The sequence below is a fragment of the Antechinus flavipes genome, chromosome 6, assembly GCF_016432865.1.
Source record: "Antechinus flavipes isolate AdamAnt ecotype Samford, QLD, Australia chromosome 6, AdamAnt_v2, whole genome shotgun sequence".
NCBI classification, from domain to species: Eukaryota; Metazoa; Chordata; class Mammalia; order Dasyuromorphia; family Dasyuridae; genus Antechinus; species Antechinus flavipes.
This window is the reverse complement of record NC_067403.1, coordinates 70,717,411-70,745,379: the sequence shown is the minus strand read 5'-3', so window position 1 is coordinate 70,745,379 and position 27,969 is coordinate 70,717,411.

The window sequence follows — 27,969 nt, the reverse complement described above, 5'->3', positions numbered from 1 at the left end:
GATAATCAATTCCTTCTCTCCAGGTTATTTCAATCTAGTGGGCAAGAGAATATGAAAACAAATACATATAAAGCAAGCTAGATTTAGAACAGATAGGAAATAATTAATAGGGGGAAGACAGCTCAAGCCTGATTCTAATTCTACTCCATTCCAGTCTTTAGTGCTCGCAGAATGAAATTACTTCGCTTTGCAGATGCTTTGGATTTACTTATTGATACATGTGACGTTCTACCAACCAACAAAATGTTAGCTCCCTGAGAGCAGAGAAGGTTTCAGTAATTCATAGTAATACCTTGTTCTTAATAAATGCTCAAGTGTTTTTTAAATTGAATTGAAATAAGAGATCTCTTATTGATTATAGAAATGTATCACAATGCAAGGCAGATAGCGATATCAACTGAAATGATCCTAACATATCATCCACCTTTCAACAACAGTGGCCATAACACTAAATGAAAAGGCAATCTTTATATGGACTATTAGCCAGATATCTTTACAATCATATTGCCAGATAGCTTCAGGAGTATTCTCTTAAAAAATAGCAAACAATCAGACACATACATATAGGTGTGCATGTCTATATCTATATCTACATATGTTGTTGTGTGTGTATATATATAGATGTCGATGTAGACACATGCACATATATGTTTGCATTATAGCAGAGATATGAATGTAAATAGTATGTTAGGAATGTGTGTGAATGTTTACAACTCTTTAGTTTAAATTTTTTATTAAAGCTGTTTATTTACAAAACATATGCATGAGTAATTTTTCAACATTGACCCTTACAAAACCTTGTGTTTCAAATTTTCTCCTCCTACCCCCAACCCCCTCCCCTAGCTGGCAGGCAATCCAATACATGTTAAATACTTTAAAATATATATTATAGTTTAAATTTTTTAGTTCAAAATTTCAAAATCTGTTAAGCACAAGATCATATTCTCTGAAAAAAGTTCAGTAAATACAATTATTTTAAGAATGATATGATCACTAAGAGCAATTATGACTTGATTAATAACAAGTCTTGTCAGGCTAATTATATTTCATTTTTGACAGGTTACTAGGGATCGATGGGGGGGTTCAAGGAAGATGAACATCTCTGCTGTGGGGACTTGAAGAGCCTTTTTCAGGGATGCTCATCCACCTTTGGTGTCTACCTTCACCCAACTTTCACTTGTGGTTCCAAGAAATGTTAGCGTGAACATTGACCACACTGTAGTAAAAACCATCCCAGCAGATGAGCTAAGCCAGGTTGAGGATAACGATAAACCTCAAACCTGTCCATGAATTAGGGGAGTGTCTACACCACACTTGGGAAGACTTTCCCCCAGAGGAATGAGTGGATCAAAACTATTCCAGCGGTCATGAAGGAGGCAGAAGCAGACTATAGAGAGCTAGAGCTTGGTCAGACACTGAAGGCACCAGGGTTGTCCACTGTCTGGACATTGTTTTGCCATTGAAGTTTGATGACTGGTCAAGGCATTGAGCTAGGTATAATAATTTTTAAGTATAATATTTTTACAGATATTACCTCATTACCTACCAGATCATTAGATAAGAAGAAAGCTATGGACACAGTCTTTTTTATCCTTGTGCACAAAATAGAGGGGTCTTAATTCTTATAATTAGTTGAGTTGAGTTGTTTGACAAGAGTCTAATGGATGTGGATGGTGGTTTTTACTGGAGTGCTGTTGAGTTGTTTTTGTACAAAGACTATGAAGATGGGGACGATGTATTTATTGACCTGGCATAGAATTCAAAAATAAAAGTGAAAGCTAATAAATTGGATGACAGAAATGAGATCAAAAAGCATCCTAGTAATTTGGAACAAATAACATAAAATTTCTACTTCAAAATGTGTGTAACTTCAATGTCCTCCAATGGCATAGGTCACAATGGCCTAAATATCTTAGTAAATGAGTTACTAAGCAAAAAGAAGTTCATCAATAAGTGACTAGACTTTGAGTTCTTTGAACAAACAGAGATACGGCTTAGGAGACCCAAGCCTAAGCCTTTTCAGTGAGGTGGGAACTTCTAGCTAGTCACTTAAGTTCCTTCAGCATGGTCTTGGAGATACCAGGATCAACTGCATTCAACACTGAGGTCTTAGGACAGAGCTTTACTAGAGGAAGATTTATTGGAGATAAGTATAAAATCTTATGGGAGCATCTAAATGTCTCAGCCGGCCTGGAGTCAAAAACATTCTGAATTCTATTCTGGCCTCAGATACTACTGGACCTTAGCCAAGAGAGTTACCCCTGTTTGCCTCAGTTTCCCCATCTGTAAAATAAGCTGGCAAAGGAAACAGCAAATCACTCTACGATCTTTGCCAGGAAAATCCCAAATGAGCTTGAGAAGAATCAGATGTGATTGAACAACAGACAACAGAATAAAGTCAAAGAATAACAGGGCACAGTGAGATAATAACCATATTTCTTCTGTACACTGTGTTTCCATTAATGTAATCTAAGGTGGTATTTGATTTTTAGACTGGTATATCACACTGTTGTCTTGCAGTCCAATACACTTTTGAGCCAACTCTTACAATCATCAGTACTCCCCTGTTCTAAAATTGTGCAATTGGTTTTTTGAAGCCAAGTTTAGAAATCTATATTTATCACAATTCAGCATTATTTATTAGATTTGACTGATCATTCTAACTTTTGGACTCCTTTGGAGTCCTGATTTTTGCTGTCCAAAAAACTTTGTTATCTTCCTATTTGTACTAAAAATAAAATGAACACCTATGGGGTTAGTATGATAGATATTCTATTTTTATTTTTCTTATTTGAGAACTGAAGTCAAGAAGTTATTTCCCTAAAGCCACATAGCCAATTAGTGACAGAATTGTGACTAAAATCCAGGTTTCTGCTAGTCAATAAACATTTACTTAAACTGCATTGTTGAAAAAAACAATAATATAGATTAGGCCCTTTGCCCCCATACTAGGTTTAAAAAAAAATAAAGTGAACAAAGCAAGCACTTTACTGGAAATACTGGCCTTACTTATTCACTCTGATTTTTTTTTTCTAATTTCATAACAATTTTTTGAAACTTTTCCAACTTTGCAAAAGCCCAGTCACTTGGTCTGTTTTCAAGGGCTGGGATGCTCAGCCACATATTTGAGCTATCGGGCGGCACTTGATGGCACTGAGGCCGCCCTTGACTTCTTTTTTTCTACTCTTTTGCGAAAACACAAACAATTTTATTAAAAGTAAACTGTTAGCGACATGCTTACAGTTGAGTCTTGTGAATCTTGTCTCACTTCCCTGAAGACGCTGGCATGAGAAATAAGTGGGCAGAGGATGGGGGGCAGCTGGTTCCCTCAAAATCAGCCTGCTGCCTGCCTACTTAATGGAATCTTGAATCATCACCTATTCCATTTGCAAAGCACTCTGTGGAACACAATGTCAAAATTTCATTTTTACCTTCATTTAATTCACTCCATTAAAGGGCAGAAAAATAATGCTGAAAATAGCTGTAAAATTTTTGGTTCTTTTCCACACAAGCATTCATCCTCTTTGGGAAACCTCTGCTTTTCACAGGATTATAGGATTATAGATGAAGAAATTGAGGTCCAAGGAGGATAAATGACTGTATTGTACAGTCATTGTACAGATTGTACAGTTAATAAATATCAGAAGCAGGCCACACAGCAGACGCAGCAGACCACATGTAAAGTTGCCATATTATTCACTTTTATGCATTGTGTGCTATCTTTCTGTCTATAACAATAATGGTTATTGGTTTACCAAGTTAAGAATCATCCTGACACAGTAAAATGATTAAGGTTGACTTGAGTCAGAAAACCCTATTATTTAAATCTTACCACTGTAAAATGAGAGGGTTGGGATGAATGAGGTCTAATGTCTTATCCAGTTCTGAATCTCTGATCTTATGATTTTAAGAGTTTCTCTCCCTCCCCCATTCACCATCTTCTCCGTAGTTTCCAACTCAATCTCCCCTTGGATTCAACTAACTATCCCTTTAATGCTTCCTTTCCTGTTGTTGCTACTGGGATTGAAAGAAAACAACAATAAGATGGGAGATTTGGAGCTGGAAGGGACATAAAATGGAATCTCATCCAGCATTCTCATTTTACAAATAAAGAAATCAAGGACTAGAGTAGTTAAATAATTTGTCCATTATTAAAGGGCATAGGTACATGATGTTTAAGAGTTTAAGAATCTGTCATTCTAAAATTTTATTTCAATATTTCAAAACTTCCATGATATTTCATCGGTGTGTATATTCCTTTTATCAATTTATGTCCTAAGTTTCTTCATTAATCCCTAAGAGCAAAAACATCACCTCCCCCAGCTTCCAGTCTTCTGGTAATGAGCCTCTCTAAAGTTAGCAAAACTCGCCCTTGGACAATATATATTTATTCCCAAGATCAGACTTGAACCCTTTGAGGTTGGTTGTATCTGTAAGAGATTATATAGCACCAGTTTAATCATCAACAGCCCAGGGTCATGCACATCCCTTGCTTAGGCAAGAAAATAAGAATTATTATGGCTCCTATAAATGGAAAAGTATATGTTATTATAGTTAAGTTTAATGTAAAAGGCAGATATTATAGCAAAGATGATAGTGCATCCGTATCTATATTGTTTAAACACACTAAAATTTTGTCTTAAAAAACAAACAGGTTTTTCCAAAGTTATGTTATAGACTGCCACATCGCAGTTATGATGTCCCCTTAATTCTCTCATAACTAATGGGCCCCCCACTAAACAATGAAAAACAGAATTATGATTAGCAATGTGTGCCGAGGAGCATGCAAACACTGCCAGAAGCAAGTGATGTGCAAAGTGGTTCAGAGTGGAACCCTAGAACTAGACTCCCTCAAGATCACTGCTGCTCTTTTTGCTTCGTTCCCTGTCTGGATGCTCTTGCTAGGTGATACGAGCATTGCTTCTCCTAGTCTTATTCCTCTTCTGTCTCTGCATTATTCACCCGAACTTTCTTTGGCGGTTAGGATTAGGGGAGCCTTCTTTGGCCATTTACCATCAAACTTCATCCCATCCTGCCTGTTAGGGACTCCTTCCACCCACTCTGTATATCAGTAAGTGGGAGGGGGAAGCACTTTATCTCCTCCTTAAATTTGGCAGAGGGAGTGGGGAAAGGAGAGGAGGGAAATTTCTATTACAGTTCATTGTTCTAGGTGCTAAGAAAGGAACAAATGCTATGGTTTTAAGGTGCAGGTGTTCCTTTAGAAATCTTACATTTTACTTGAATGATTTTTTCCTGCCTTAGTAGTCATAGTCTAGAAATAAGTGATTCTTTAGGATTTTGGAGGACTTTGGAGTCTTCATTCAGGCCCCTGGCACAGTCCTATAGATGCTAATAAAATAATGAAAATAATTGCTAACTTCACATAGTGTTATTACGTACAAAATACTATACTAAGTTTTTACAATTATGCTCTCATTTGATCTTCACAACAGCCCTGGGAGGTTGATGTTATTATTAACCCTGTTTAACAAATGAGGAAACTGAGACAAATAGGATAAATATAGGATACTATTGTACTAACAGTCCTAAGGAAATTATTGGGAAAACCATCCAAGAGATATATAATTATACATATACCCATATACATGTATATATACACACACATATATAAAATTGTGTATGTGTGTGAATATGTGGAGAGAGAGAAAAAAAGAGAGATGGAGGGAGGGAAAGAACGAGGGAGGCTGCTTTCACAGTTGTAGAGGGGATTTTCATTCAGTTATATTTTGAGCTAAATGACTTCCAAGGACCTTTTTAACCCTGAATGGGTTCTACAATTCTGTGAATCTAATTATCATGTATATCTATAGAATGTATTCAGAGGTCCCCTTGAGATGCCAGAAACACATATCCCATCCTCCCTTCCCCCATAAGTTAGGCAGAAGGATCAGATACTAACCATCATGCTTTCTCTTTTACCTCCAAAAGATAAAGATATCATGTATATCAGCCTTCTAAATAAATTATTTATATTCCATATGTAAGGTGATTTTTATTGTGTGGGGTTTTTTTCTCCCCAAAAGTAGAGAGCAAAGAAAGAATCTCATTAATGTAGGATTCTCATTAATTTTCTGGTCAATTGAGGGCCCCGGTTAATTGAAGGCTCTGGCTAATTAGCTTCCTATTCACTGATGCTTCCTTGGTATCTTAGGCATTCTACCAAGAAAATGAGTGTGTCAATTTAATAGTCAATTAGTGTATTCCCATTTAAATGAACTCTTGGGTTAGCTGCCAGACTTGAGATGATGGAATAGACTATAGCAGGAGAACAGATAGCATTTCATGGGATCATTGAGAAGAAAGCAGTTTTTAAAGCAAAAATGCCACAGAAATATAAACTATACTATTATGTTTTTTAAATGGTTTTGGAAAATTTCTATTACTTTTATTTCTTAAAATAGTCTTCTCCCCTTCACTGCAGAGAGCTGTTCCTTCTAATAAAGATTTTTTTAAGTTTATTTTTAAACCTAGTTCTGTTAAACTTAGGAATACATTAACTATACTATCCACCTCTACAAAGAAGAGGGAAATATACTTGATTGTTATTATCACAATTGTTATTAGAGTAAGGGTTAGGGGGGAAATATAGGAGCATGGGGGAAATTGGAGGGAGAGCAGCCTAGTCAGGGAGAGGGAAGAACTATAGTTATGGAAACAACATGAATAAGGAAGGATATATGTGGCTTGTTTTAAGGTGGATCTAAATTTTTATGAAATAGAATAAACCATTTCTAGGTCTCTCCTTTCAAATCATTCTCAATTATCAAATCATTTTTATCCTAGCATCAAGTAGCTGGAGTGGTAGACCTAAAGTCAGGTCTGCAAATCCAGACCTAGTCATTTATTAACTGTGTGACACTGAGTAAGTCACTTAACTTTTATCTATCTCAGTCCTTTCATCTGTAAAATAGGGGTAGTAAAAACTCTCAGATATATTGTCTTTAAAACATTTTTTTCAATAGTGTTTTCTTTCCCCAATTACATGTAAAGATAATTTTCAACGTTCATTTTTGTAAGATTTTGAATTCCAATTTTTTTCTCCCTCCTTCCATTACTTCCCCTTTCCCCAAGACAGCAAGCAATCTGATATAGGTTATACAGTTTCAATCATTTAAATGTATTTCCATATTAGTCATGTTGTGAAAGAAAAATCTAAATTTTAAAAAAAAAAGGGGAAAACTATGAAAAGAAAAATCACACTCCACCCCAAAAGGTGAAAATAACATATTCTAATCCACATTTGGTCTCCATAGTTCTCTCTCTGAAAATGGATGGCATTTTTCACCCCAAATCTATTGGAATTGTCTCGGATCACTTTATTGCTGCTAAGTTGGTTGATCATCACATAATATTGCTGTTAATATGTTCAATGTTCTCCTGGTTCTTCTCACTTCACTCAGCATCAGTTCATGTAAGTCTTTTCAGGCTTTCCTCTCAGATTTATAGTAAAGCAAGTCCTTTGCAAACCTTAAAATGTTATGTAAATGTTATTATTATTATTATTATCCCTTTTACTTCTCAAACTATCTCCCTCAGATTTCCCTAATTTCATTTTTTTTAAGGAACAAGGATGACTAAATATACACAGCACAGTCTGAGTGCATATACACAGATGCATAACATCCATAGATTTAGCATAACAAAATGAAATTAGTTCTGCCAGAGATCAGAAACACTTTTACAATAGAAAGTACATCCACCCCAGCTAACAACCCCAAATTTCGAGCATAAATGCATGGTGCTTGCTGGGGAAGAAAGGAGCTATTTCCCAATGCATCCCAGAGAATAAAGAGCTTATTTCAAGTCAAGATTTTTTTGTGTTGCCCGCTTTTTGATTTTTTTTCCACCCTCTCCCCTAGTGTAGTTTATATGGATTCCAGTGGCACAGGGCTCCATAAACAGACTTTTGTGTCTGTTCCTACTGCATTCTGATTAGAAGGATGCAGTTGGTTTCCCAGAGGACCATCCTTGGGAACATGTGGGCAATAGCCATGAGATGATCCCCATGGTCATAAGGGATGGTCATGGGGAGGAGGTTAGGGCTCAGTCTCCCAAGCACTCAAGTTTCAGAGAGGATGCTCTAAATGATCTGCTTAACTGATGTGGAAAACATGTGCATGAAAAAAAGGAAGTGCTGGTCATGCCACTGGAATGAGGGGAATCTTCCATTTCTTCTAGGCTCTTTCTTTCAGTTCACCATGGAAGAGATATTCATCAAATTTTGTTGTATTGGGTAAAGCTGTAGGCCACCGGGGTCAAAATCTAGGAGTCAAATGCATCACAGGCTATATATTATTGGTGTGTTGCTCCCTAGCTTGGATTCCTTATTCCCAGGAGATTAAATTTCCTTCCATTTACACCAATTTAGTATTGGCAGGGGTCAGGTCCATAATCCAGGATATTAAGGCACACAAAAAAATAGATCTAAGTGACCTTGACCTAATCCCTAGTGACATGTTCATATCACAAATCTCAGTTTAGGTTCATTAGGAGCTGTTTCTCTCTAAGGAGAGGGCTATTACAGGAAAAGAGTATTGAAATCAAATAATCCTAAAGCTAGAACTGGATTTATTTAGATGAGGAAATTAAGGTCTAGAAAGTTTAAGTTACTTGCCTGAAGTCACACAAATAGCATGAGTGAGTGAATGAAAAAAAATTATTAGTTGTTTACTATGTGCAAAGCACTGTGTATACAAATATAAAAATTGAGATAGTTCCTCCTCTCAAAGAGTTCACCCTAATGGGTGATATGACAAGAATAAACTTTTACCTGCAAGTCAGATAGAAAGTTTAATAAACATTGGAGTCAGGACAGAATCCCAGTTTGTTAATTCTGAAATCTGTTCTTTCTGCCAAATTACATAGTGGATTATAACTGGAGCTGAAAGGTTTCATGGAGACCACCTCCTTCATTTTACAGAGAAGGAAACTGAGACATTGAGAAGTCTTGCACATGTAGTAAATGAGTCTAGATTTGAACCCAGTTCCTCTAACTTTTAATCCTGTGCTTCTACCAGAAACCTAGAAGATCTTTCCCTTCCAAAATGATTCCTTTTTAATTTTTTTTGAACTAGATAAAAGAGGCCATTTTTCTCCTCATTTCTTAGCTAATTTTAATCACTGAATGATCATTGCTTCAGTCAAATTAAGACCTGTTAATGGCCTTGCGCTTAAAAAGGCCAAGGTCTCCCATTGCATTTCAGGGCTATCTCCAATTGTCCTGATCTAAATCTTGCCACTGAACCCAGATGGCTCTAGAGGGGAAAGTGAAGAGGGTGACTTTGCCCAGCTCTTTCTCTCACTTCAATCCAAATCACTTGAGTGTCATAGCATCATGATTGTCTCGGAGGACTAAGAACAAACAACAAAACAATGATTTAATAGCACCCCCTCACATACAATCACAGTCCCCTCTACACCTGAAGAAAACCTCACACAAGGCACAAATTGCAACTCATCAAACCCCAAGAACATTTCCTGAGACAGAAGCAACTCACCCTCTTCAAGTCTAGATGAGACTCTTCTAATATCATAAACACTATATCCCTAGAAAATCTGTGGGAAATTATGGAACTTTTTCTAAAAATCCCTCTTTGCCCTATTTCCTACTTTTCTGGCTGAATTTTTAAAATAAAAGGGTCACAGTTTGAGCTCATCAATTTCAATGTCCTAAAAAGTCTTTCAAGTTCAATGCACTTAATTTTTAATGGTCATATATTTTCTAAATAATATTTCATGTCACATATAAACGATGTAGGTAAAATATGCATTGTGTACATATCTATATGGCTGTATATGTAATATGTATTACATATAAATGGGTGTGTATTTTTTTTAAGCTTCCAAAGAAACTGCTTATCAAAGAGAGCCCTGGCTTGCTGGCTCTGATAGTCTTCGCCTGCTAATGGCTCTGTTTAAAATTCCTCTTGCTTATCTTGTTTCCTGATTGATGGGAACTTGAACCAACCTCAAGACTTCCAGACCTCGCTCCCTTCCAGTCCTTCTCGCGGCCAGGATGAATCATTGGCCGGCAGGGAACATTCATTAGACGACACTTTCGCTTCCTTGTTAAATCCATCCTGCCATATAATCTTCTCAACGGATGGAAACCCCCTGCAAAGCATCTGCATTGTGTCTCAGTAAAGTACCTGGGCAAGCCCCCACGGGCACCGGCCGCCCAGGGTGGCCCTCCTCATTTTCAACCCCACAGAGAAATTTTTGTCTGCAAGTTGCGACGTATGACAAAGGGGCGTACGTGGCTTTCTTTTTCGATCACTTTCCTTCTTAAAGAAGGCTTCCTGGGTTAAAGGGAAAAATAAACAGCTCAGCTGCCTATTACCTCACCGAGATCCAATCTGAACACTGAAATCATTAATTTCCTTCAGAAACTGTTTTGCTGGGGTTTGCCTTATTTCCCCCTACTCCGTCTCTTTGTTTTATTATGTCTTTCTTGCGTTCTATCTTTCTCTCTCCCTTTTTTTTTTTTCAAATTCTGAAAAAGAAAGAAAGAAAGAAAGAAATAACAGGCTGTAGGCATTGCCTGGGGCTTGCTGGTCTCCGCTACTTGTGTGGTCCGTGCAGACTTTATGATTTATTCAGCTAATGGGAAGGGAGCGTGACCCCCAGTGGCCACAGAAAGAGAGCTGCATGTGGGTTTAATGCCTTCACCACAAAAATGTCTGCTATGACTAAGCTGTGTGGCTGAAGTCACTGTCTGCATGGTGCTAAAAAGGAACTTGGGCATTAAGTGTGCGCTATTTACTATAGATTGGCTCTTGGGATTAAGCCAAGGGGTTCTTACTCGGTTTCAAAGAATAGCATGGAAGCTGCTAGGAGAATTAGAACTGAGCAATTGATTTTTACCAGCCTCCCGAGCCAGTGAGTTATCCCAAGAAGGCTTCCCCCTCATAACCCGTTTCTCCCCCTCTCCCTCCTTTTTTTTTTTTTTCATCGATTACTAAAGAGCCTTTTCAAATGTGCCAGGTTGTGCCTTTTATAAAGTTCATTGTCAAAATGCTCTCTTTCCCATAGTCCTGAATGCCTGCTGGGGTATTCCCCGAACATCAGTTTGTAACTATAAAAGGGGAGCTAAAGTGGAAAAAAAGTGATGAAGTCACTTTGCTTTGCTGAACACCATCCTGCTAGTCCTCCTCTCCCCCCACCCCTCCTTTAAAAAAAATACACACCCACTTTGATCCAATGAGTGGTGCCCACCCCCCGGGCTACACTGCCAGCATCCTAAGTAATCAGTCCATTTAGCATCAAGTTAGCCCTTTGTGGGCTGGGAGGGACGAGGTGACCTGTTTATATTTTAAACTGAGGGAGATGTGTTTTCCAGTCAGTGTGATGTCTGCTTCTAGAATTGCTTTTGGTGGGTTGAAACTTGTGCAGAATGGGAGACTTAAGCCCTTTGTAAACTTGTTTCTGGGTCCGGAAGAGAGTGAGCTTATTCAGAACCTTGTTACTCTCACCCCCAAGTCGTCTTAGACAGTTTTAGGGTCCAAATTTCCCTGATTTTTATTTGCAACCTGTATGAGGTCCTTAAAGTTGGGATTTTTGACCCTCCCCCCCCACCCTGCTTTGTATTTCAGTGTCCATACACTACTGGCTTTCATATTCAATTTGTATGGGGTCCTTAAGGGATTCACTTGAATAGATATTGCAGCAGAAGCCAATTGGAAATTCTGAATTCCTTAAAGATTGTTGGAGGCTATTGATCTTAACCAAGACTTAATTTAGAACAGGGGTTCTTAAGTTGGGATCTGTGGAGGTGGGGAATCTGTGGATAGATTTCAGAGGGTCTTTGAACTTAGAAAAAAAAATTATATCTTTATTTCAATATAAGTGGTTTCCTTTGAAATCCTACATATTTTATTTTTCCATTTCAAGAGTATTCTGAGAAAAGATCCATAGACACAGAAAAGATTAAGAATTTCTGAATTAGAGTATGCTGGAGTTTTCTGTCACATGATTCTACTAGGGAATGGGAATTTATATTAAAACCCCTAAAATGTAATGACAAATTTAAAATAATTAATAATCATTTTAAAGTAACTGTGGATAACAAAAAAAAAAAAAAAACTTAACCAGAATTTCGATATAACACTTTATCCCAGTTGGTTGGCCACTAATTCAGTATTTCCCTTGATAGAGCTAGCAATGACAGGACATTCCATTGTAGGATGGATCTAGGGTTCCAGGATAGCCAGCAGGAAATGAGGCCCGAATCCCCATCTTCAATTATACCCTGGATTTACTTAACTGAGTCTTAGATGGACTTTCATGACCTTCAACAAATTATTGAATGAGGTTGTGCTTCATTTTCTCCGATTATGAAATGGAATTTGTAATCCTATCTTGCTCCTAATTCAGACTATTGAGTCCCTTGAGGCTAACAAGGATGTCGAGAAAGGGCATTTAACCTTTTTTTTTCTTTCAAATATATAAGGTCAAGAAGTCCCCCTTCTGTTTTTTCTCCTTAAATCTATCTGCAAGGTACAGATTCATTTTATAACCATCTCATAACAACATTGAGAGCGTCTTTCCCTATAAATGTTTTCCCATATCACTCTGTGTATCTGGGAGTCCACCAACCCTTCCTGCATCTCCCAGTTTCATCACATGGAGTACAAATAAATTGTATTAATTTTTAAAATCTATCTTACTCACAAACTGACTTCTTTTTGGCCTCAACTGATTTCTCTTAGTCCAAGGCCCCATGAGTTTTTATTAATTTTCTTATTTGGAGAAGAATTAAAGAATTTTAGTTCTACTTCCCTATTGAGTAAATTCCCTCTACATTACCTTTAATTATGTATGAAATGTTCAGCAACAAGTTAATAGTTTTTAAGTATTTACTGTGTGCAATGCATTGTGTTAGGGACTAGAGATGGAAAAAATGATATCTTTGCCCTCAAAAAAAAAAGGTATTCATTTTTCTCAGAGATAGAATGTGTACACTAATAAGTAAATATGAGACAATTTGAGAAACAGGATTTGAGGGCAAGAGTATGAAAAGGAATAGGCATTTATTTGGCACCAGCTATGTGCTATAATGAGACAGAATGCTGAGTTCAGGAAAGAGCAAGCAGACCAGCTTGGTTAGTCTAATCTACCCCTTTCCCCCACTCCTCCCCCCAAAAACCCTTTTCAGACTGTATCCCTCAGTCCAGATCTTTTTACATACAACTTTATACAAGATGAATGGGTCTTTCCGAATAACCAGAAGTCCAAACCTTTGTCTGACTAATATAAACCTTCAGGATTTCACACATTTGGAGAGTAAATATCAGAAGGGGTCTCTTGGATATGCTCACCAAGCATATATTAAACGATGGACTACACTTAGCCCTAGATTACGTACTGGACAGAACAATTTTCAATCTGTTCCCAAGCATCCTTACTACCTGAAGCCAACTAAGTTGGTTGAAATAAATGAAACAAGAATTTTCAAGATAGGTATAAGCAAGATTAAATAGAATTGTGTGTGAGGAAGAAGATAATTCAAGGCAATATATCTCCTCAGTCTATGAAATAAATTAATTAGAGGAGGCCATAGAGGGGAAAGGGTCAGTATTTATTCCTACAAACCACTCTTTACCATGTTGCATTCTGAAGCATCAGTCTATAACCTTTAATTTTCAAAGCTGCTTGAAGTACTCTTCATCATATCCTACCTTGACATAAGGAATAGAATGGTAGACTTAAAGCAAAGAATACCTGGATTCAAATCCCACCTCTGACATTTACTAACTGTGATCAGGGATAAATGACTTAACTTCTCTAACTCATAGTTTTCCAGTCACTAAAATGGGAATAATATTTGCAGCATCTACTTCAGAGGGTTGTTGTGAGGTTCAAACTGCATATAAAGCAATTTGTGAATATCAACCCACTGCTTCTGTATATTGTTGTTGTTATTATCTCTGATTTTCCCAAAACAGACTCTACTACACATACTATATTGCCATTATGAAACTCAGTTAAGATGAAGTCCACACAGTTCTGGAATTACTAGATTTGTAGAAAGTGACTTAGTATAGAATGGATTTCTGGAGTCCCTGAAGGTGGTCCTTGGTTTTGAATTTGCCTCTTCTGAACTTGGTAAAGGAGTGAGAGTTGGGGTGATAGAGAATGAGATTATAATAGGGATCCTTTTCTGGGAACACCATCAATTATTGAAGGCAGCAATATCTCAAATACACCGATTGGATTATTGTGAAGCCATCCATCACTAACAAAAAGAGAAAATTATTTCCATGCTCACCATATAAAACTGGTCTCACATGGGCCGAGCAACAACACCTACACCCCAAATCAGAGCCTAAATCAGAGTCTTCAAGAATAGCTTCTCTTTTACATCTGCTTTTTCAACCAAGGAGGGTGGTCTACAGAAGGATGAGGGTGGTTGGAGAGTTGCAAGCCAGGAGATAACAGTAGTGGCTAACCATTTCTCAATTTTCACCCCACCCCACCCCAGCAACTTGGCTTTTGGTTGGCCTAAAGCCATAATACACTATTCACTTGGGCCAAAGAACCCAGAGACTTCTCAGAAAGAAGAAAGGAGACAAGGAGTTTCCTTGGGATGAGTTCAGTTAGGGGTGAAATTCAAGCATATATTTCATTTTAGCTTATTCCAATCTAGTACAATTCAATTCAACAGCTATGCATAAAGCATTTAGTATTAAAAAAAAAGTAGCATAGTGGAGAGATGGGGGGAGAGACAGAAGAGAGAGACAAAGACAGAAACAGAGAGAGTGACAGAGAGAAACAGAGACTCAAAGACAGAGAATGACAGAGACAAAGAAAAAGAGACAGAGACAGAGACATAAAGAGACACAGAGAGACAAAAAGAGAGACAAAGAAAGAGACAGAGACTCAAGAGACAAAGAGAGACAGAGACAGAAAGAAAAAGAGAGAGACATAGAGAAAGAAAAAGAAACAAAGAGAAATACAGAGAGAGAGACAAAGAAAGAGAGACAGAGACAGAGAGATAGACAAGTCAAAGAGAGAGCACCAGCTGGTCACTGAGTCAGGAAAACTTGGATTCCAATTCTGCTTCTAACACATGCTAGGAAAACATGTGCCACATACTTAACCTCAAGCAACTCTCTATAAAGCTCTAAGTTTCATGAAAGGCACCTGTCTCTATAAGAAAAATGAGTCCATTACCTCTAGATCATTTGCTATAATTCCAAAATCATGATTCTGTTTTTTTGCGCCTAGGAGATACCCCAACAAAAATGAAAATAATCTCTATCCTTAGGGAGTTTATGTTCTATGATGGGAAAAATAAATCCAAAAGGATATGGGATGGGAGAGAGTGTTACCAATTGGGGGAATCTCATTTTGTGTGAGAAGTCCTTGAAGTGAATTTCTGTCTCCATGAGCAAGAGATGGAATGGAGAGCTTTTGAGGTGAGGTCTGGACACTTAATGGCTCCAGGATCTTAAGCAAGTAAATTCTAGTTCCTTTGAAGGAAGGGATTATTTTGGGTTTTGCCTCTTTATTCCCAACTACTTTCAAAGTACTTCGAATATACTGCAGCAGGTACTTCCGAAATGCTTGTTGAATTGCACTGTGGGGGAGTCACCTGAATGTTTTAACCTGTTTTAAACGAGGGACTTGGACCGCTGATGCAGCCTCCACGGGGGACTCCAGGGTGCCAAGAATGCAGGAGAGTGTTTGTTATTTCGAGTAAGAAGCCGCCCCAGGAGGGGCTCCATTTCCAGCTCTTTCAGACAACGGTTATGTTTGGCGTTGTCTATTTTCTGCCTTGGCCTGTGCTCTTGCCACAAACCCAGATATGTGAGTAGAGGAATTTGCGGGGAAGGGGGATACAAAAGGAGCTTTCCCTCTGTTGTGGCTTTTCCTTTACTAATAGGTCCTCACCCCACTCCCAAATCAAGGAACCGGATTGTGGATTGGTCTGCAGATGGGTGAAGGGCCCCGCTGCGCATTTCTTCCATCTGGGCATTTCTGGCACACAGGTGTTTCAGCTTTATCCAGCCAGGAAGCAGGCCCCTCCCCCCCCACTTTTTCTGGGGAGGGAAGTTTGGGGAGGCCGGAACACCCACGATTGTTTCTCAGAATAGGAAAGAGGCGGCCGTTGGGGGAGGGAGAGAACATAGCCCACCCACTGGCTAAGGTCGTCTTTCCTGCTGGTCAGCCTTATTCCGTAAGGTGTAAATCAGAGGGCAGATGTATGATCTGGGAAGTTTTCCAGATGCACGTTTCACAAAGGCCCATATGTTCTCGTCATGTGGAAATAACGAGCCCGAGGGAGGCTGCGGGCGGGACAAAAGTTGCGACAAGTCATTCTGTCTGAGCTTCTCCCACTTCACAGAGGGTGTTGTCGGGGAAACCCAGGCCGGGAGCCTGAGAGCTCTGGCTGGCTGGCCGCGGAGAGAGGCCGGGTTGGCAAGGGGCGCGGGGCCCGCAGGCTGCTGCTCGGTCCCCACCCGCAGCAAGTGCCTGCCAGATGTGGGAACCGAGCGGCGGCCGTGCCCAGTGGCAACGGGGACTCACTGGAGCAGAGTGGGGAGCGGGGCTCCGAACACCGGGCGCTTGCCAGCGGGGACAGTCGCTTTCCACGCACGGGCGGCGGTCCCAAGGAATCAGCCCAGCTTGTCACGGTGGCGGAAGGCTTTCCTCCTCGCGGCGGCTGGAACTGACAGCGACTCTCCCTCTCAAACGTCCCCTATGCGCCCCGGCCATGCTCGGGGAAGCTCCCCCTTGTTTGCACCTCGCTCCTTCTCTCTTTCTTCTTCCCAATCCCGAGGCCGGTTCAGGGCACATCATCTCGCTGAGTTGGGAAGAAGTCAGGGACTTTCAGCAGCTGCCTTCGTTCGTGCACATCTCTCCAACGGCACTTAATAAATTTGTCTCGGTGGCTTGAGGGCCAGTCCCAAAGCCAGGAAGGCCTGCGTTTTAAATCCTGCCTTTACAGCCCGGCTAAGCGAGTCCCGTAACCTCCCAGAAGGCAACGTTCTAATAAGACACGTGGCTGAAAGCGAGTCCCTTACCCCCCTGGGAGACAACATTCTAATAATATACGTTGCTGAAAAGGTGCCTACCTGCATTGATAAAGGGCGTTCCTACTGGTGTCTCAGGGCTAGTCCCCATTCTTTCCATGACATTGACCCTGTTGGGGATTCCCATCTCTTCCTTCCTCTGGCTCTTAATGATCTTTCCTCCTTCAACTTTCAAATCGAACCTGGACTCCCTCAGCTCTGTGCAGTATTTGCAGTATTTGTATGTGCTACAGTTAATTCTGCATATCATCATAACAACAAAAACTCCTTAGAATGTGTAGGATACTGCTAGGTTTGAGAAGTACGAAACCAAATCTGAGCTAGTTTCTTGTCTCAAGGAGTCTGCATGCTAAGTAGGGATTTTCAGACACCAGATAATCCACAGGGCATTCAAATCAACTCAGAAAACATTTATTTAGCATTATTGTGTTTAAAGCAAGCTGCTAAGGTTGCCGGGAGGAAAGAGTTTCCGTAAGCGCCCTGGCCCTCAAGAAGCACATTATCTGGGAAAGAATGTGATTCCTTCATCGTAGAAAAGGGAAGCATTATTTTGTTTTCTTTCTCATTTTTTCCCCCTTTTGATCTGATTTTTCTTGTGCAGCAGGATATTTGTAGAAACATGTATAGAAGAATTGCACACGTTTAACATATATTGGATTACTGGCCGTCTAGGGGAGGGGTGGGGGAAAGAGAGGGAAAAAATTTGGAACTCAAGAGTGAATGTTGAAAATCATCCATGCATATATTTTGAAAATAAAAAGCTTTAATAAAAAAGAAAGAAAAGGGAAGCAGTAATAGTGATCTGCCCTCAACTATTAGCATTGTTTTCCTATTAAAATTAATTTGCATATATTTTCAAGGTACTCATTTATGTGCGGTGCTGTATTAGTTGCAATAAAACAAAACCTAAAGTATATACAACTTAGGGGTGCATGAGTACTTGAATGGGTACAATTACATATCTATTTCAATACAATTGGTTTCTTTTGTAATCTTATGTATTTTATTTTATGAATTTAAAAATCATCCTTCTGAGAGGGATAAAATCTACTAGACTATCAAAGGCAATCAGGACACAAAATATGCTAAAACTCCTTATGGTACCATGCAGACTCCTTGAGAGAAAGGAGTGTTTCAGATAGTGATTTTGTACTTCTCAAAACTAGTAGTATCCTGAACAGTCTAACAAGTTTTTGTTATTACTATGATATAGATACTCATAAAGAAACAACAGCCTATAAAATACTGCAAATATTGCACATAGCTGAGAGAGACAAGATTCTGCTTGAAGCTTGAATGAGGAAAGATCATAAGAGCCAGATGATGAAAGAGGTGGGAAGGAAAGAGACATTATCTGAGAGGGAAGGTGGCCTTTCAGGGAACTTTAAAAGATGGACAGAAATTCAACAGGTGAGTCAAAGTTATTCCAGATACAAGAAAGAATGACAGCAAAGATACTAAAGATACCAAAAAATGGAACTTGTAGAAGTAATGCTAGCATGTTTCATTTGGATGGCTGCACATAATTTTATGATCCCCCTTAATCCTTTATTTTCCAAGAGAATCCAATCATTCAGGTGATGTCTTAGCTTGCAAGTGAATTGGATTTAAATGAGGTTGGGTTATCTAAAATCATCAGTCTTGCACTGTTCCAGACTCATTCAAGTCCAGTGTCAAGACAAAAATCAAGATGACTGATGATGGCCCAGAATATAAGAGATGACCTCAGCGTCTTCCATGTCTGACCAAGCTCTAAGCCCTTCACAATGCCTACTACAATTCTTCTCATCTTCCTATTCCACCATAGGAAGTCTTACATGCTTGGGGTAAACATTCCCCTAATTCACTGTCAGGTTTGAGGCTCCTCAATTATGTTGGACCTAGTTTAACTCAGATGCTAAGCTGTTGTTTGCTTTTGCTTTTTTTTTTCAAGGATGTGTATATTTACTGTGCATGATACAGCTTTTTGGAGCCATAGGTGAGAATTGGATAAAGATGGACTCCAGAGATGGATGAACAACCCTGAAAAGGGCTTGACAAGTCCTCACAGCAGAGATGCTAGTCTTTCCTGAACGTCCTATACATCCCAGGCACATATTATAGAAGGATATAAGATGCCAAATTACAAAGAACCTTGAATGCCCGCACAAAGATTCTGAAATTTCAAATTTCTCACAGCATAGTGGCTTTTTTCCCTGCCTTTATCACATTTTATCTTATAGCATACTTATTTGTCTTCATTTTATGTAGTTCTCCACCAATAAATCATAAATTCCTTGACAGCAAGGTCTGACAGCATGGTGCTTTTGTACATAGTAGGTGATTAATAAATGTTAGTTGAAATTCATTTGTTCCTTAAACCACAGGGGGTATCAAGGAGTACTATGCAGAGGGGAGATCATGACAAGCAGTATACCTGAGAAAAATTAGTCAACATGGGAGACTAGAAAGAGTATGGGATTTGTCATCAAAGGACCTTTGAATTCTCTTTTTGAATTCTCTGAACTTTGTTTTCTTTATGTGTTAAATGAGATAATTGAATTACATGATATAGGGCCCTTCCAGATCTAAAACTATGTTCCTAATCTGGAAGAAGTATGAATAATGAATTGGAAGCTGAGAGGAAGAAGAGAAAGATGTTTTAGGGGGCTACTGAAATAATCCCAGTAGGAGGAGAGAGAGAATCAGGAAGAAGCACTGAGAATAGTGAAGAAGAAAAAAATATGAAAAATATGAGAGAGATACAATTGAAGAATTTATTTAACTGATTATCGGTGAGAATTGAGGCACAGATGAGTCCAAGAAAACAATATGGTTTTGAGTACAGGAGACTGGGTACTCCTATCTTCAGAAATAGTAAAATCAGAAGAATAACAAGTCAAGGGCAAAGATCAACCTCTTGGCTTTAGACATAGATTTGAGCTGACTGTGGGACATCCGGATAACACTATCTTGCAGGCAGCCAGAGATTGAGTTCTGGGTCTTAGAAGGTCAAGGATGGAGGTATTGGTTTCTGAGGCATCTGCTTAGCAGTGTTAATTGAATCCTTGGAAGTAAATATAATTTCCATGGAAGAGTGAAGAGAGGAAAGAGAAGAACAAATCTGGTTCTAATTACATTAGTTCTTATCTCTATCACCCTTTTCCTATTTCTGTGTCTTCAGCTACATGCTGTATCTATGAAATAGCAGGTATGCTGGCTTGGTTCTCTCTTCCACCCTGCATCCAACCTGAGCATTTTTTCCTTTTGGGTAAATGCCTGCCTGAGCACTCTTGCCATTCAACTTTATTATATGTTGGAGAAAAGAAACATGAGAAGAACCATCCTGGGGTATCATATTGGCTTTCTTTGTAAAACCATTGGCAGTGATACTTCCTACTTCATCTTTTCAAAGGTTTCTGATTTTATAGAGATGGGTCTTTGATATACCAATATAGATCACAACCCCTTTATGTTTTTGTAAATTGTTTTAATCAGCAAATTTTAAAATACAGAGATATAGAGCTAGAACAAGTCTTAGAAGTCATCTAAGACAATTTCTTCATCACACAGATTTTTAAAAATGAGGTCAGAGAAACTCCCATTTTAAGGTTTTCATTTGCATGAGGTCACAAAGCATTAATAGCAGAACAGATTTGAATGTAGCTCCTCTGACCCTCAATTCAATGTCCTTTTCACAGCCCTGTGCTGTCTTTTACTACTCTGAACAACTAGATGATAAGCCTTTTTCAAATTTGTAAAGCTGTTCCTTGGATGAAAATATATATATATATATATATATATTTTCCATCATTGATCCTGTACTCTGTGATCCTGTACTCTAAACAAGGGGTCAGCAAATCAAATCTGGCCCATTGCCCATTCTTAGCAGTACAAAAACTGGCAGTAGGACAGATTTGGCCTGCAGGCCATAATTTGCTGACCCCTGCTCTAAGTCTTTCAAGATTTGCAGGATCAACTAAAGTTTGTGCTCTATCAGCAAAGTCTTTGAGAAACATAAGTCACCTCCATGTCTGAAAAATGTATTGGAGTAGCATTTTAGTATCTTATATCCTGTGAATACCTACTGATCAAGATAGAGCCAAGCATTTATAAGTTCTGAAATATCAAAATGCTAACCCAAGAAATCCCATGCCTTAGTGTATATCATATACCAAATGGTATAACCAAATTGGAAATTATAATATTCTTCCTCTTGTTTGCCCCCAAACCACTAAATACACTTTTGTCATTTTCACCTAACTCCAGCAAAGTAGGTTCTAAAGAGTTCTACCTATAGGAGAGTTTTCTTTGCTGCCATTTTCCATAACTTAAACAGTGGAGAAGTTGGAGGTCTGTATTCTGCCCCTTCTTGACAACTCCCATCTCAAGGAAGTCAAAGAGAATGTGGAGAATGTTAAAATAGAAATATTTCCCCCCTATGGAAAAAATTTCCATTTTCATCCTCATTATACTGACAGTAATAATAACAATGACTGGCATTTATAAAATATTTTAAGGTTTACAAGGTGCTTTATAGGCTTTATCTCATTTGATCTTTACAACAGCATTGTGAGGTAGGGTTAACAGATATTATTGTCCCCAGATTACATATGCACCTTGGAGAGAAGTTCGTGGAATCATAGGATTTAGAATCGGGACTCCAGTGGCTATATAATCTAAGCATTACCCAAAAAGGGATCCATTGTACAAAACCAGCCTCCTGTCTGAGGACCTCCACTGAAAAGAAAACCACCCCTCTGAAGGCAATCTATTTTCATTTTGGAAAGCTCTAATTGTTAGGAAGTATTTCCTGACATCAAACCTAAAAGGACCTTCTACCATTTTTTTATACCCTCTAGAACCAAACAGAACAATTTTAATCTCTTTTCCATAGGACAACATACTTTTATTCCTTCCCGGTCACTTTTTCTCAAGCCTTTTTTATTCTAGACCACAAAGTTTTAATTCTCTTAACCCAGCTCTCCTACTGATATCATCTCAAGACCTTTCATTATCCTTTTCCAGCATATCCCTGTGCTTCCTAAAAAGTGATACCAGCACTAAACCCAGTTCTACAAATGGGGTCTGCCCACGATAATCTACAGTGGAACTATCACCTCTGTAACTCTGTGCAAAGAAAATTCAATACAAAAGTTAAAACACACATTGTTAATGGTATTTGCCTCAGTTTCCTCAATTGTAATATGACAATTATATAATAGCATCTACTCATTGGGTTGTTGAGAAGATCAAATAAGACATTTGTAAAACACTTAGCACAATGTCTGGCACATAGTAAGTGTTTAATAAAGATTTGTCCCCCCTATTTCCCCATTCCATAATGACAGATCTCAGCAAATTTCCAAAAATAGAAAGATACAATGGATTTATGATTCTTTGGTAAATTGATATTCACATTTACTGAAAACACATACACTATTTCTTCTAAAAGCCCATACCATCAGGAGGTTTCTTGTTTTTTAGAATGGTGTAGAGAAATTGTTTTGTAATGCTGTCTATTCCAGAAACCATTCTACAAGTAATTCTGAGCTTTTCTGAGGCTCTGGGATATAAGACAATGCCTTTTCTTCTTAGGGCATCCTAAGCATTGTGATAGAACACTTCCATCAAATCAAATCAGCAAGCATTTATTAAGCGTGTGCTGTATTCCAGGTATTGTGTTAAATCCTGGGAATACAAAGAAAGGCCTGTCTTCAAGGAGTCTACAGTCTAATGGGTCAAAGTTAGAACATCTAGTCTTTCCTTTAATCCTTTTTCAACAGGCAATAGACATCATTATTCTCTTGAATAGTTGTCTCCTAGATGTGTATCTGAAACTTTCAGACTTCTCCATTTCTTTCCTGTGTTGAGCAGTCCTGCTTAAACTTTCTGAACCTGGCCATTTATTCCATTGTCTTCTCTTTAGTATATCATCATAAAATTGACCAAAAATGGCAACCTTAGTGGAAATATCTGTTTCGAAGAACTGAAAAGTGTTTGTTTTTGTATTTTTTCTTGTTGTTTTCTCTGAAACATTCCCAGTTTTCATTTGACATTCTGGCTCAGTGCCACTGCTGTTTTGGGAGGAAGGGTTTGAACAATTTATTTATTTTGGCTCATAGTCTTCTGCATTTACTCTCTAACTTGGCAGTTTTCATACTTGGGTGTAATTCTCAGGGATCCCCCAGGTAAGCTCTAAGATATACTGAGAGGAAGCAATCACAGGGGACACAATTGATTTTTCAGTTGCTTTCCTCATAAAAAAAAAAAAAAGCAATTTTTCATGGTTCACTACAAACCAGAGAACTCTTCCTTAGTGTCCAGGTGGCACAGTAGAGAGAATGTGCAAGAAAACCCACCTCAGTCATTTACTGTCTGTGTCTTTTTTTTTTCTTTTAAAAAAACATGCGTCTCATAGGATTGTTGTGGGAATTAAGTGAGATGAATTTGTAAAGCACTTTGCAAACTATACAGCGTTACATGAATGCTAACTATTCTTTTTGGTCTTGTTGTTGTTATCCCTAGTTCAGCCAGTTCTTGGACAGCAGACATAGTCTGTTGCGGTTGTATCCTTGAAGCCTTTCCAACTTGGTTGGACATGCCAAAGTTTGTCCTCCAGGGGCACAACTCTTGAGAACACAGAATCACCCTCTCACCATGATGAAGCATTGGAGAGGGATATCTGTCTGACCTCAAAAAATTTGGGGGAAAAAAAACACTGTGCAAGATGAAGGAATAAAAAGGATATTCTTTCCTAATTTTTCTTCAGTTGAGTTTACCAGGACTTCCTGTGTTTCTCAACCTCAGTCCCCACATAAGCTCATATTGCTAATGTAGTTTTAGACCCAGAATATCATCTCTAAGGCAAATAGACTTCAGGGAGTCCCTGGAAGTGCAGGAAGGTTCCTGTACAAGGAGTTAGCAGTTGCTGATGACTTTTTATGTGGCGTCTTTGGAAGGTCTTTGGTTAAGTGCAAAGCTCCAATACCTCGGGTTAAGCTGGGAGGAGATGTTTTTTCAGCTCCTCTTTCCTTTTGCTGCTTTGCCTTGGGGGTCTGTGTGGGCTCTTCAGAAGAAGCCCCATTGATTCTCCAATGAGAAGTGTTCTAAATTCCTTACTCCTCTCTTCTTAGAGCCAATGAGTAACTACAACCTATTCAGACTTTCTCTGGTGCCTGTCTGGAATGAGTCAAGTTATCCAGAGGGAAAAATACTTAGTCTTTTAGGCTTTCGAGTTTTTGGGACACATGCTGAATGATGATAAAATGGCTGAAGGACTAGTGGACTGAGGAGGGAAATAGCCTATCTAAGATGGGTCTTTAAGTGTCCTTAAAGTTTTAGTTCGGTTTTAATCTTTAGTCACTTTAATTCTTAGGCTTTATTAAATTAAAACTGAACTAAGACTTTGGGGACACTCTTATAGAAATGGTTGAAAATCAGAGGTTCGTTATCTAGGTATCCGTGAACAAATTTGAGGGGTCCATGAATTCAGATGAGGAAAATAATGACTTTTATTTCAACAAACTGGTTTCCTTTCTAATTCTACATATTATATTTTATACATTTAAAAACATCATTCTGAGAAAGAATGCATAGACTTCACCAGGCTGCCAAAAGGATTCATGGATACAAAAGACGGTTTAAAAAATTCATTTTTAAATATTGCAGAGTTGGGTATACATCCTGAAGAGAGTAAATTAGCAAGGTCTGTTCACTAGGACATCAACCCTTGGGTGTGAGATTCAGGAAAGAATGTTGAAGGAATTCAGACAGCTGCCATAGAAGATCCGGCTTTTGTGGAAGGTCAGGGACAAATGGCAGGTTCTAAGGTTTTTCCTACAGTTAGTCTCCTAATCTTGTTCAGATTTAAGCATTTGGATCACTAGTCAGGTGACCAGTTTGTCTGTCCATCTCAATCATTTGGATTTTGGCATTTGACTCTTTAATCCAAACATTCAATAAGCATTGGTTAAATTCCTACTCTAAACACTATGCTAGGAGCTGGAGGAACAAAGGTAAAAATGAAATAATCTAAATTCAAGGATCACATGTACTTTTGAGGCAGGGAGAGACATAAACATAATTATTAGGTAGCAGAGAATACTATCAACCGAAGGGGGAATTGTGTAAAAAGATGACATTGAGGGTGAACCATGAAGGGAGGTAGAGTCAGAGCCAAAGAGAGAGAGCCCACTAGACATGGAAGATAAGAAGTGAAAAGGTAAAGAGATGAGAGACATCATTTCATTTAGTCCATAGAGTATTGATAGTGACTAATGTGAAATCAAAGTTCCTCCCTTGAAATGGCTTTCCAAGCTTCTGTTTGTGGCCCTGCCTCAGGGTTTAACCTTTGCTGTATATACAGATCCTTGTGACAGTGTGTTGGAGCCTGTAGAGTCCTTATCTCCATGCTAAATTTAAGTTAGAGGTTAGTGAAAATAAGAGTGCATTTTCCCCATTTATCCAAGTTTCAGTCCCTCAGAAACATATTCAGTGACTCCTTCTGTGGCTCCCAGATTAAGAAATCCTGTCTTACAGATTCAAACCTTGTATCCTCCACTCTCTGACAGGAATTGTGACTTCCTTCAAGGTTTTTATTATGTTTTATTCTAGTCTTGGAAGGGCAGTAGCATTGGGTTAGCATCAGACCAGCCATAAAGCCCCATGCAGGAAATGGGTTGGCATTTTCCCCTATTTATTGTATTTCTGCGTATATTTTATGCATATGTGTGTGTGTATGTGTGTATCCATATATCTGTCCCCAATAAACATGATAACCTACAGAGGCTCTCTCACTCAGCACTTACTGCATTTCAAATGTTGTAGATCCCTTCACCCCCTTTTTTCTGACATGGTCCCCCTTATGATCCACATGGGAGGAAGGGACTGGGCAATTTGCCCAACTATACATTTTGTCACCTTTACTTACTCTCCCACTTTCTTTCTTGGAATTAGATAGGACACCTTGTCTGGGCCCCCAGCTCTTTCTCCTCTCTTTCTCCTTATGGCCAGCAATAAACTCGCAGGGACAGACTTTATAAAGCCCAGTGCACAGGGGAGACAGGGGGAACATGGGTGTTTCTCCTAAGACTGAGCAGAAAAGCTATTCCTAGTAAATAAAGCAATGGCTGTTGTGAAGTACAAAACCACATTGTTCCATTCTGTGGCTCTGAATGGAGATGGTTAAGCCTGCAGTGTAAGTGGGAAAAAGGCAAGAGAAAGGAGAAGGCGTCCTTGTTCACTGCTTCTGAATAAAGAAACGGGAGAACAGTGTGACGGTTATAAAGCTTAAGACTAATGGATGAGAGTATATTATTTTAATTAGGTTTCTAAATTTGAATCTAAAAGGAGATCCTCAAAAAGAATATTACAATAAATGCAAGTGGGACTTCTTAGCATCAAGGAAAGGGTGACATAGTAGTAACTGCGTCTTTGTCCATCCAGAGCTCAATTTGTCAGCAACTCAGTAGCCTTCAGTTGCAATTTAATTTTCTAGCGGCCATAGCTGAATTATGTTGTTTACTTAACTTATAAGGAAATGATTCCTGCCCACAAGTAGCTTATATACTCAGGATTAAGCCCAATCTGGTGAATGCAATGAACCATGTCAAATTTTAATTTGTTTCATGCAAAAAAAAATGTATTATGTGTATATATATAGATAGATAGCTAGATAGATAATATATATATAATATTATCTTATTCCTTAGATTTTTTTGCAGCTCTAGAGCTGGTGCTGAAATTCCAGTTAATTTAACTCAACCAAGACATAAGTGTGCAAAATAAAAAATAAAACATTTTCTGTCTTCAAGAATTCCACTAAGGAATATAATATGTATACAAATTATGTAAAAACAAAAAATGTATACAAAGTAATTTTGAGGAAGTGAATATTGGGAAAGGCGAAACTCTACCACTATGCCCTACTGCCTTAAAACATTTAAAAAATATATTGTTAATGATAATTCAAAATAGTTGAGATAGTATGATAAGATATAAATGTGAAATCTTGGGTACTTCTTTGAATGTCATTGTCCTCATTTTTATAAAGATGGAGCTTGATTAGATCATTTAGAAGTCTGTAAAGAGATTTAAGAATGGGAAGACCTGAGTTAAAATCTGTGTTCTACAAGTTGGTGACCTGAATAACCTTGGATAGTGATTTAACTTCAATAATACTGTTTTCTTACCTCTCAAATTAAAAGGTTGTATCAGAGGATCTCTAGATATATATATATAGATATATATATATATATATTAAGCTTTATATATGATAAACATATATATAATTTTATGTTTTAGCTACATAATATATAATTTATATATTTGAATTATATATTTAAATTTATTTTATATATTTATTTAAGCTATATGTATGTATATACACATATATTTTTTCCAATTTTTATAATTCCATGATTTAAAAATAGTAAGTAAATAGATTATGATGATCCATCTGTACATAGTTACTTGGTGTTCCTCCACATGTTGCCATCTCCATGGGTCTCGGAAGGCCATTCCCCAGGTGTGAAATATTTCCTTTACTCATTTTAGCTTCTTAGAATGCATGGCTTCCTTGAAGACTCAGTTCAAACGCTACAGAATTCAGCCTTCCTAGCTTCTAAAATCATGAAATTTTGGAATTTAAAAATAATTTAATTGGACCTAGAGGGTCCTTAGAGGTCCTCTGGTCCAACTTGCTCATGTTAGAGGTGAGGAAACTGAGTATCAATGATGATGAATGACATCCATTACACTAGTTATACAAGATGGTACAAAATGGGAGAACAGGAATTTTAACCTCAATCTTCTGACAGACTTTATAACATTTTATATAGAGACTTTGCATGACTGATGAGACTTTCAAGGCAAGAGATATCCCTTTCTTTAAGCTAGTCGATTGTACATGTTAGTTAGACTGGATTAGTAGTAG